Raw genomic sequence first — 9,891 nt, forward strand, 5'->3', positions numbered from 1 at the left:
TACAGATACTGCAGGATACTACAGCTACTACAGATACTACAGGATACTACAGGAAACTACAGACACTACAGGATACTACAGGATACTACAGGATACTACAGGATACTACTGATACTACAGATAGTGCAGGATACTACAGATACTACAGATACTGCAGGATACTACAGGATACTACAGGATACTACAGGATACTCCAGATACTACATGATACTACAGGATACTACAGGATACTACAGATACTACAGGATACTCCAGATACTACATGATACTACATATACTACAGAGTCTGAGGATAAAGTCTACGAAACATCTGAGGAATAAAGTCTGGCGGTAATGCAACACTCGGATGCCAACCGCCATAAAACAACAACAACAACAACAACAACAACATATACTACAGGATACTGCAGGATACTGCAGGATACTACAGGATACCACAGGATACTACAGGATACTGCAGAATACTACGGGATACTGCGGGATACTACAGGATACTACAGGATACTGCAGGATACTGCAGGATACTACAGGATACTACAGATACTACAGGATACTGCAGGATACTGCAGGATGCTACAGATACTACAGATACTACAGGATACCACAGGATACTACAGGATACTGCAGGATACTACAGGATACTACAGGATACTACAGGATACTGCAGGATACTGCAGGATACTACAGGATACTACAGGATACTACAGGATACTACAGATACTGCAGGATACTACAGATAATACAGGATACTACAGATACTACAGGATACTAGAGGATACTGCAGGATACAACAGATAAGTCAGATACTGCAGGATACTACAGATACTACAGATACTACAGGATACTACAGATACTACAGGATACTACAGATACTAAAGATACTACAGATACTGCAGGATACTACAGGATACTACAGGATACTACAGGATACTACAGATACTACAGATACTGCAGGATACTACAGATACTACAGATACTGCAGGATACTACAGATACTACAGGATACTACAGATACTACAGGATACTACAGGATACTACTGTACAGGATACTACAGATACTACAGGATACTGCAGATAATACAGGATACTACAGTATACTACGGATACTACAGGATACTACAGATACTGCAGGATACTACAGGATACTGCAGATAATACAGGATACTACAGTATACTACGGATACTACAGGATACTACAGATACTACAGGATACTACAGGATACTACAGATAATACAGGATACTACAGTATACTACGGATACTACAGGATACTACAGATACTACAGGATACTGCAGATAATACAGGATACTACAGTATACTACGGATACTACAGGATACTACAGATACTACAGGATACTACAGGATACTACAGGATACTGCAGGATACTACAGATACTACAGGATACTACAGATACTACAGGATACTACAGATACTACAGGATACTACAGGATACTACTGTACAGGATACTACAGATACTACAGGATACTGCAGATAATACAGGATACTACAGTATACTACGGATACTACAGATACTTCAGATACTGCAGGATACTACAGATACTAAGGATACTACAGGATACTACAGGATACTACAGGATACTACAGATACTACAGGATACTACAAGATACTGCAGGATACTACAGGATACTACAGGATACTACAGGATACTGCAGATACTACAGATACTACAGGATACAACAGGATACTACTGCACAGGATACAACAGATACTACAGGATACTGCAGATACTACAGGATACTACAGAATACTACAGATACTACAGGATACTACAGGATACTACAGATACTACAGGATACTACAGATACTGCAGGGTACTAAAGGATACTACAGATACTTCAGATAGTGCAGGATACCACAGATACTAAATATACTACAGGATACTACAGGATACTACAGATACTACAGATACTACAGGATACTGCAGGATACTACAGATACTACAGGATACTGCAGGATACTGCAGGATACTACAGATACTACAGATACTACAGGATACTACAGGATACTACAGGATACTACAGGATACTGCAGGATACTACAGGATACTACAGGATACTACTGGATACTGCAGGATACTACAGATACTACAGGATACTACAGGATACTACAGGATACTGCAGGATACTACAGATACTACAGGATACTACAGGATACTACAGGATACTACAGATACTACAGGATACTACAGATACTACAGGATACTACAGGATACTACAGGATACTACAAGATACTGCAGGATACTACAGGATACTACAGGATACTACAGGATACTACAAGATACTGCAGGATACTACAGGATACCACAGATACTAAAGATACTACAGGATACTACAGGATACTACAGATACTACAGGATACTGCAGGATACTACAGATACTACAGGATACTGCAGGATACTGCAGGATACTACAGATACTACAGATACTACAGGATACTACAGGATACTACAGGATACTACAGGATACTGCAGGATACTACAGGATACTGCAGGATACTGCAGGATACTACAGGATACTGCAGATACTACAGGATACTACAGATACTACAGATACTACAGGATACTACAGGATACTACAGGATACTACTGTACAGGACACTACAGATACTACAGGATAATACAGGATACTACAGAAACTACAGGATACTACAGGATACTACAGGATACTACGGATACTACAGGATACTACAGATACTGCAGGATGCTGCAGGATACTACAGGATACTACAGGATACTACAGGATACTACAGGATACTACAGGATACTCCAGATACTACTTGATACTACAGGATACTACAGATACTACAGATACTACAGGATACTACAGGATACTGCAGGATACTACAGATACTACAGATACTGCAGGATACTACAGGATACTACAGGATACTCCAGATACTACATGATACTACAGGATACTACAGGATACTACAGATACTACAGGATACTACAGGATACTGCAGGATACTAGAGATACTACAGATACTGCAGGATACTACAGGATACTACAGGATACTACAGATACTACAGATACTGCAGGATACTACAGGATACTACAGGATACTCCAGATACTACAGGATACTACAGGATACTGCAGGATACTACAGATACTACAGATACTGCAGGATACTACAGGATACTACAGATACTACAGATACTACATGATACTACAGGATACTACAGGATACTACAGATACCACAGGATACTACAGGATACTACAGGATACTACAGATACTACAGGATACTACAGGATACTACAGAAAACTGCAGGGGACTACGGATACTACAGATACTACATATACTGCAGGATACTACAGGATACTGCAGAATACTACAGGATACTGCAGGATACTACAGATACTACAGATACTGCAGGATACTACAGGATACTACAGGATACTGCAGGATACTACAGGATGCTGCAGGATACTACAGGATACTACAGGATATTACAGGATACTGCACAATCCTACGGGATACTGCGGGATACTACAGGATACTACAGGATACTGCAGGATACTACAGGATACTACAGAATACTACAGATACTACAGGATACTACAGGATACTGCAGATACTACAGGATACTACAGATACTGCAGGATACTACAGGATACTACAGGATACTACAGATACTACAGGATACTACAGATAATACAGGATACTACAGATACTACAGGATACTAGAGGATACTGCAGGATACAACAGATAAGTCAGATACTGCAGATACTGCAGATACTACAGGATACTACAGGATACTACAGATACTGCAGGATACTACAGGATATTACAGGATACTACAGATACTACAGGATACTACAGATACTACAGGATACTACAGGATACTACAGATACTGCAGGATACTACATATACTACAGATACTGCAGGATACTACAGGATACTACAGGATACTACAGGATACTACAGATACTACAGATACTGCAGGATACTACAGGATACTGCAGGATACTACAGATAATACAGATACTACAGGATACTACAGATACTACAGATACTACAGCTACTACAGATACTGCAGGATACTACAGGAAACTACAGACACTACAGGATACTACAGGATACTACAGGATACTACAGGATACTACAGGATACTACTGATACTACAGATACTGCAGGATACTACAGATACTACAGATACTGCAGGATACTACAGGATACTACAGGATACTACAGGATACTCCAGATACTACATGATACTACAGGATACTACAGGATACTACAGATACTACAGGATACTACAGATACTATAGATACTCCAGGATACTACAGGATACTACAGGATACTACAGGATACCGCAGGATACTGCAGGATACTACAGGATACCACAGGATACTACAGGATACTGCAGAATACTACGGGATACTGCGGGATACTACAGGATACTACAGGATACTGCAGGATACTGCAGGATACTACAGGATACTACAGATACTACAGGATACTGCAGGATACTGCAGGATGCTACAGATACTACAGATACTACAGGATACTACAGGATACTACAGGATACTGCAGGATACTACAGGATACTACAGGATACTACAGGATACTGCAGGATACTGCAGGATACTACAGGATACTACAGGATACTACAGGATACTACAGATACTGCAGGATACTACAGATAATACAGGATACTACAGATACTACAGGATACTAGAGGATACTGCAGGATACAATAGATAAGTCAGATACTGCAGGATACTACAGATACTACAGATACTACAGATACTACAGGATAGTACAGATACTACAGGATACTAAAGATACTACAGATACTGCAGGATACTACAGATACTGCAGGATTCATCAGATACTACAGATACTGCAGGATACTACAGGATACTACAGGATACTACAGGATACTACAGATACTGCAGGATACTACAGATACTACAGATACTGCAGGATACTACAGGATACTACAGGATACTACAGATACTACAGATACTGCAGGATACTACAGATACTACAGATACTGCAGGATACTACAGATACTGCAGGATACTACAGGATACTACAGGATACTACAGATAATACAGATAATGCAGGATACTACAGGATACTACAGGATACTGCAGATACTACAGGATACTACAGGATACTACAGATACTGCAGGATACTACAGGATACTACAGGATACTACAGATACTACAGGATACTACAGATAATACAGGATACTACAGATACTACAGGATACTAGAGGATACTGCAGGATACAACAGATAAGTCAGATACTGCAGATACTACAGGATACTACAGGATACTACAGATACTCCAGATACTACATGATACTACAGGATACTACAGGATACTACAGATACTACAGGATACTACAGGATACTGCATGATACTACAGATACTGCAGGATACTACAGGATACTGCATGATACTTCAGATACTGCAGGATACTACAGATACTACAGGATACTAGAGGATACTGCAGGATACAACAGATAAGTCAGATACTGCAGATACTACAGGATACTACAGGATACTACAGATACTCCAGATACTACATGATACTACAGGATACTACAGGATACTACAGATACTACAGGATACTACAGGATACTGCATGATACTACAGATACTGCAGGATACTACAGATACTATAGATACTGCAGGATACTACAGGATACTACAGGAGACTACAGATACTTCAGGATACTACAGGATACTACAGGATACTACAGATACTACAGGATACTACAGATAATACAGGATACTACAGATACTACAGGATACTAGAGGATACTGCAGGATACAACAGATAAGTCAGATACTGCAGATACTACAGGATACTAAAGGATACTACAGATACTGCAGGATACTACAGGATATTACAGGATACTACAGATACTACAGGATACTACAGATACTAGAGGATACTACAGGATACTACAGGATACTACAGATACTGCAGGATACTACAGATACTACAGATACTGCAGGATACTACAGGATACTACAGGATACTACAGGATACTACAGATACTACAGATACTGCAGGATACTACAGATACTGCAGGATACTACAGGATACTGCAGGATACTACAGATAATACAGATACTGCAGGATACTACAGCTACTACAGATACTGCAGGATACTACAGGATACTACAGGATACTACAGGATACTACAGATACTACAGATACTGCAGGATACTACAGATACTACAGATACTGCAGGATACTACAGATACTGCAGGATACTCCAGATACTACATGATACTACAGGATACTACAGGATACTACAGGATACTACAGATAATACAGATACTGCAGGATACTACAGGATACTACAGGATACTACTGATACTACAGATAGTGCAGGATACTACAGATACTACAGATACTGCAGGATACTACAGGATACTACAGGATACTACAGGATACTACAGGATACTACAGATACTGCAGGATACTACAGATACTACAGATACTGCAGGATACTACAGGATACTACAGGATACTACAGGATACTACAGATACTACAGATACTGCAGGATACTACAGATACTGCAGGATACTACAGGATACTGCAGGATACTACAGATAATACAGATACTGCAGGATACTACAGCTACTACAGATACTACAGGATACTACAGGAAACTACAGACACTACAGGATACTACAGGATACTACAGGATACTACAGGATACTACTGATACTACAGATAGTGCAGGATACTACAGATACTACAGATACTGCAGGATACTACAGGATACTACAGGATACTACAGGATACTCCAGATACTACATGATACTACAGGATACTACAGGATACTACAGATACTACAGGATACTCCAGATACTACATGATACTACATATACTACAGAGTCTGAGGATAAAGTCTACGAAACATCTGAGGAATAAAGTCTGGCGGTAATGCAACACTCGGATGCCAACCGCCATAAAACAACAACAACAACAACAACAACAACATATACTACAGGATACTGCAGGATACTGCAGGATACTACAGGATACCACAGGATACTACAGGATACTGCAGAATACTACGGGATACTGCGGGATACTACAGGATACTACAGGATACTGCAGGATACTGCAGGATACTACAGGATACTACAGATACTACAGGATACTGCAGGATACTGCAGGATGCTACAGATACTACAGATACTACAGGATACCACAGGATACTACAGGATACTGCAGGATACTACAGGATACTACAGGATACTACAGGATACTGCAGGATACTGCAGGATACTACAGGATACTACAGGATACTACAGGATACTACAGATACTGCAGGATACTACAGATAATACAGGATACTACAGATACTACAGGATACTAGAGGATACTGCAGGATACAACAGATAAGTCAGATACTGCAGGATACTACAGATACTACAGATACTACAGGATACTACAGATACTACAGGATACTACAGATACTAAAGATACTACAGATACTGCAGGATACTACAGGATACTACAGGATACTACAGGATACTACAGATACTACAGATACTGCAGGATACTACAGATACTACAGATACTGCAGGATACTACAGATACTGCAGGATACTCCAGATACTACATGATACTACAGGATACTACAGGATACTACAGGATACTACAGATAATACAGATACTGCAGGATACTACAGGATACTACAGGATACTACAGATAATACAGATAATGCAGGATACTACAGGATACTACAGGATACTCCAGATACTACATGATACTACAGGATACTACAGGATACTACAGATACTACAGGATACTACAGGATACTGCAGGATACTACAGATACTACAGATACTGCAGGATACTACAGGATACTACAGGATACTACAGATACTACAGATACTGCAGGATACTACAGGATACTACAGGATACTCCAGATACTACATGATACTATAGGATACTGCAGGATACTACAGCTACTACAGATACTGCAGGATACTACAGGAAACTACAGACACTACAGGATACTACTGATACTACAGATACTGCAGGATACTACAGATACTACAGATACTGCAGGATACTACAGGATACTACAGGATACTACAGGATACTCCAAATACTACATGATACTACAGGATACTACAGGATACTACAGATACTACACGATACTACAGGATACTGCATGATTCTACAGATACTGCAGGATACTACAGATACTATAGATACTGCAGGATACTACAGGATACTACAGGATACTACAGGATACTCCAGATACTACATGATACTACAGATACTACAGGATACTGCAGGATACTACAGGATACCACAGGATACTACAGGATACTGCAGAATACTACGGGATACTGCGGGATACTACAGGATACTACAGGATACTGCAGGATACTGCAGGATACTAGAGGATACTACAGATACTACAGGATACTGCAGGATACTGCAGGATGCTACAGATACTACAGATACTACAGGATACTACAGGATACTACAGGATACTGCAGGATACTACAGGATACTACAGGATACTACAGGATACTGCAGGATACTGCAGGATACTACAGGATACTACAGGATACTACAGGATACTACAGATACTGCAGGATACTACAGATAATACAGGATACTACAGATACTACAGGATACTAGAGGATACTGCAGGATACTACAGGATACTACAGATACTACAGGATACTACAGATACTACAGGATACTACAGATACTAAAGATACTACAGATACTGCAGGATACTACAGATACTGCAGGATTCATCAGATACTACAGATACTGCAGGATACTACAGGATACTACAGGATACTACAGATACTGCAGGATACTACAGATACTACAGATACTGCAGGATACTACAGGATACTACAGGATACTACAGATACTACAGATACTGCAGGATACTACAGATACTACAGATACTGCAGGATACTACAGATACTGCAGGATACTACAGGATACTACAGGATACTACAGATAATACAGATAATGCAGGATACTACAGGATACTACAGGATACTCCAGATACTACATGATACTACAGGATACTACAGGATACTACAGATACTACAGGATACTACAGGATACTGCAGGATACTACAGATATTACAGATACAGCAGGATACTACAGGATACTACAGGATACTACAGATACTACAGATACTGCAGGATACTACAGGATACAACAGGATACTCCAGATACTACATGATACTACAGGATACTACAGGATACTACAGATACTACAGGATACTACAGTATACTGCAGGATACTACAGATACTACAGATACTGCAGGATACTACAGGATACTACAGGATACTACAGATACTACAGATACTGCAGGATACTACAGGATACTACAGGATACTCCAGATACTACATGATACTACAGGATACTACAGGATACTACAGATACTACAGGATACTACAGGATACTGCAGGATACTACAGATACTACAGATACTGCAGGATACTACAGGATACTACAGGATACTACAGATACTACATGATACTACATGATACTACAGGATACTGCAGGATACAACAGATACTACAGATACTGCAGGATACTACAGGATACTACAGGATACTACAGGATAGTACAGGATACTACAGATACTGCAGGATACTACAGGAAACTACAGGATACTACAGGATACTACAGGATACTACAGGATACTCCAGATACTACATGATACTACAGGATACTACAGGATACTACAGATACTACAGGATACTACAAGATAGTGCAGGATACTACAGATACTACAGATACTGCAGGATACTACAGGGTACTACAGGATACTACAGATACTGCAGGATACTACAGGATACTGCAGAATACTACGGGATACTGCGGGA

Source organism: Eucyclogobius newberryi, unplaced genomic scaffold (assembly GCF_026437365.1).
Source record: "Eucyclogobius newberryi isolate DKJ021-1_F unplaced genomic scaffold, fEucNew1.0.hap1 SCAF_1, whole genome shotgun sequence".
Taxonomy (NCBI): Eukaryota; Metazoa; Chordata; class Actinopteri; order Gobiiformes; family Gobiidae; genus Eucyclogobius; species Eucyclogobius newberryi.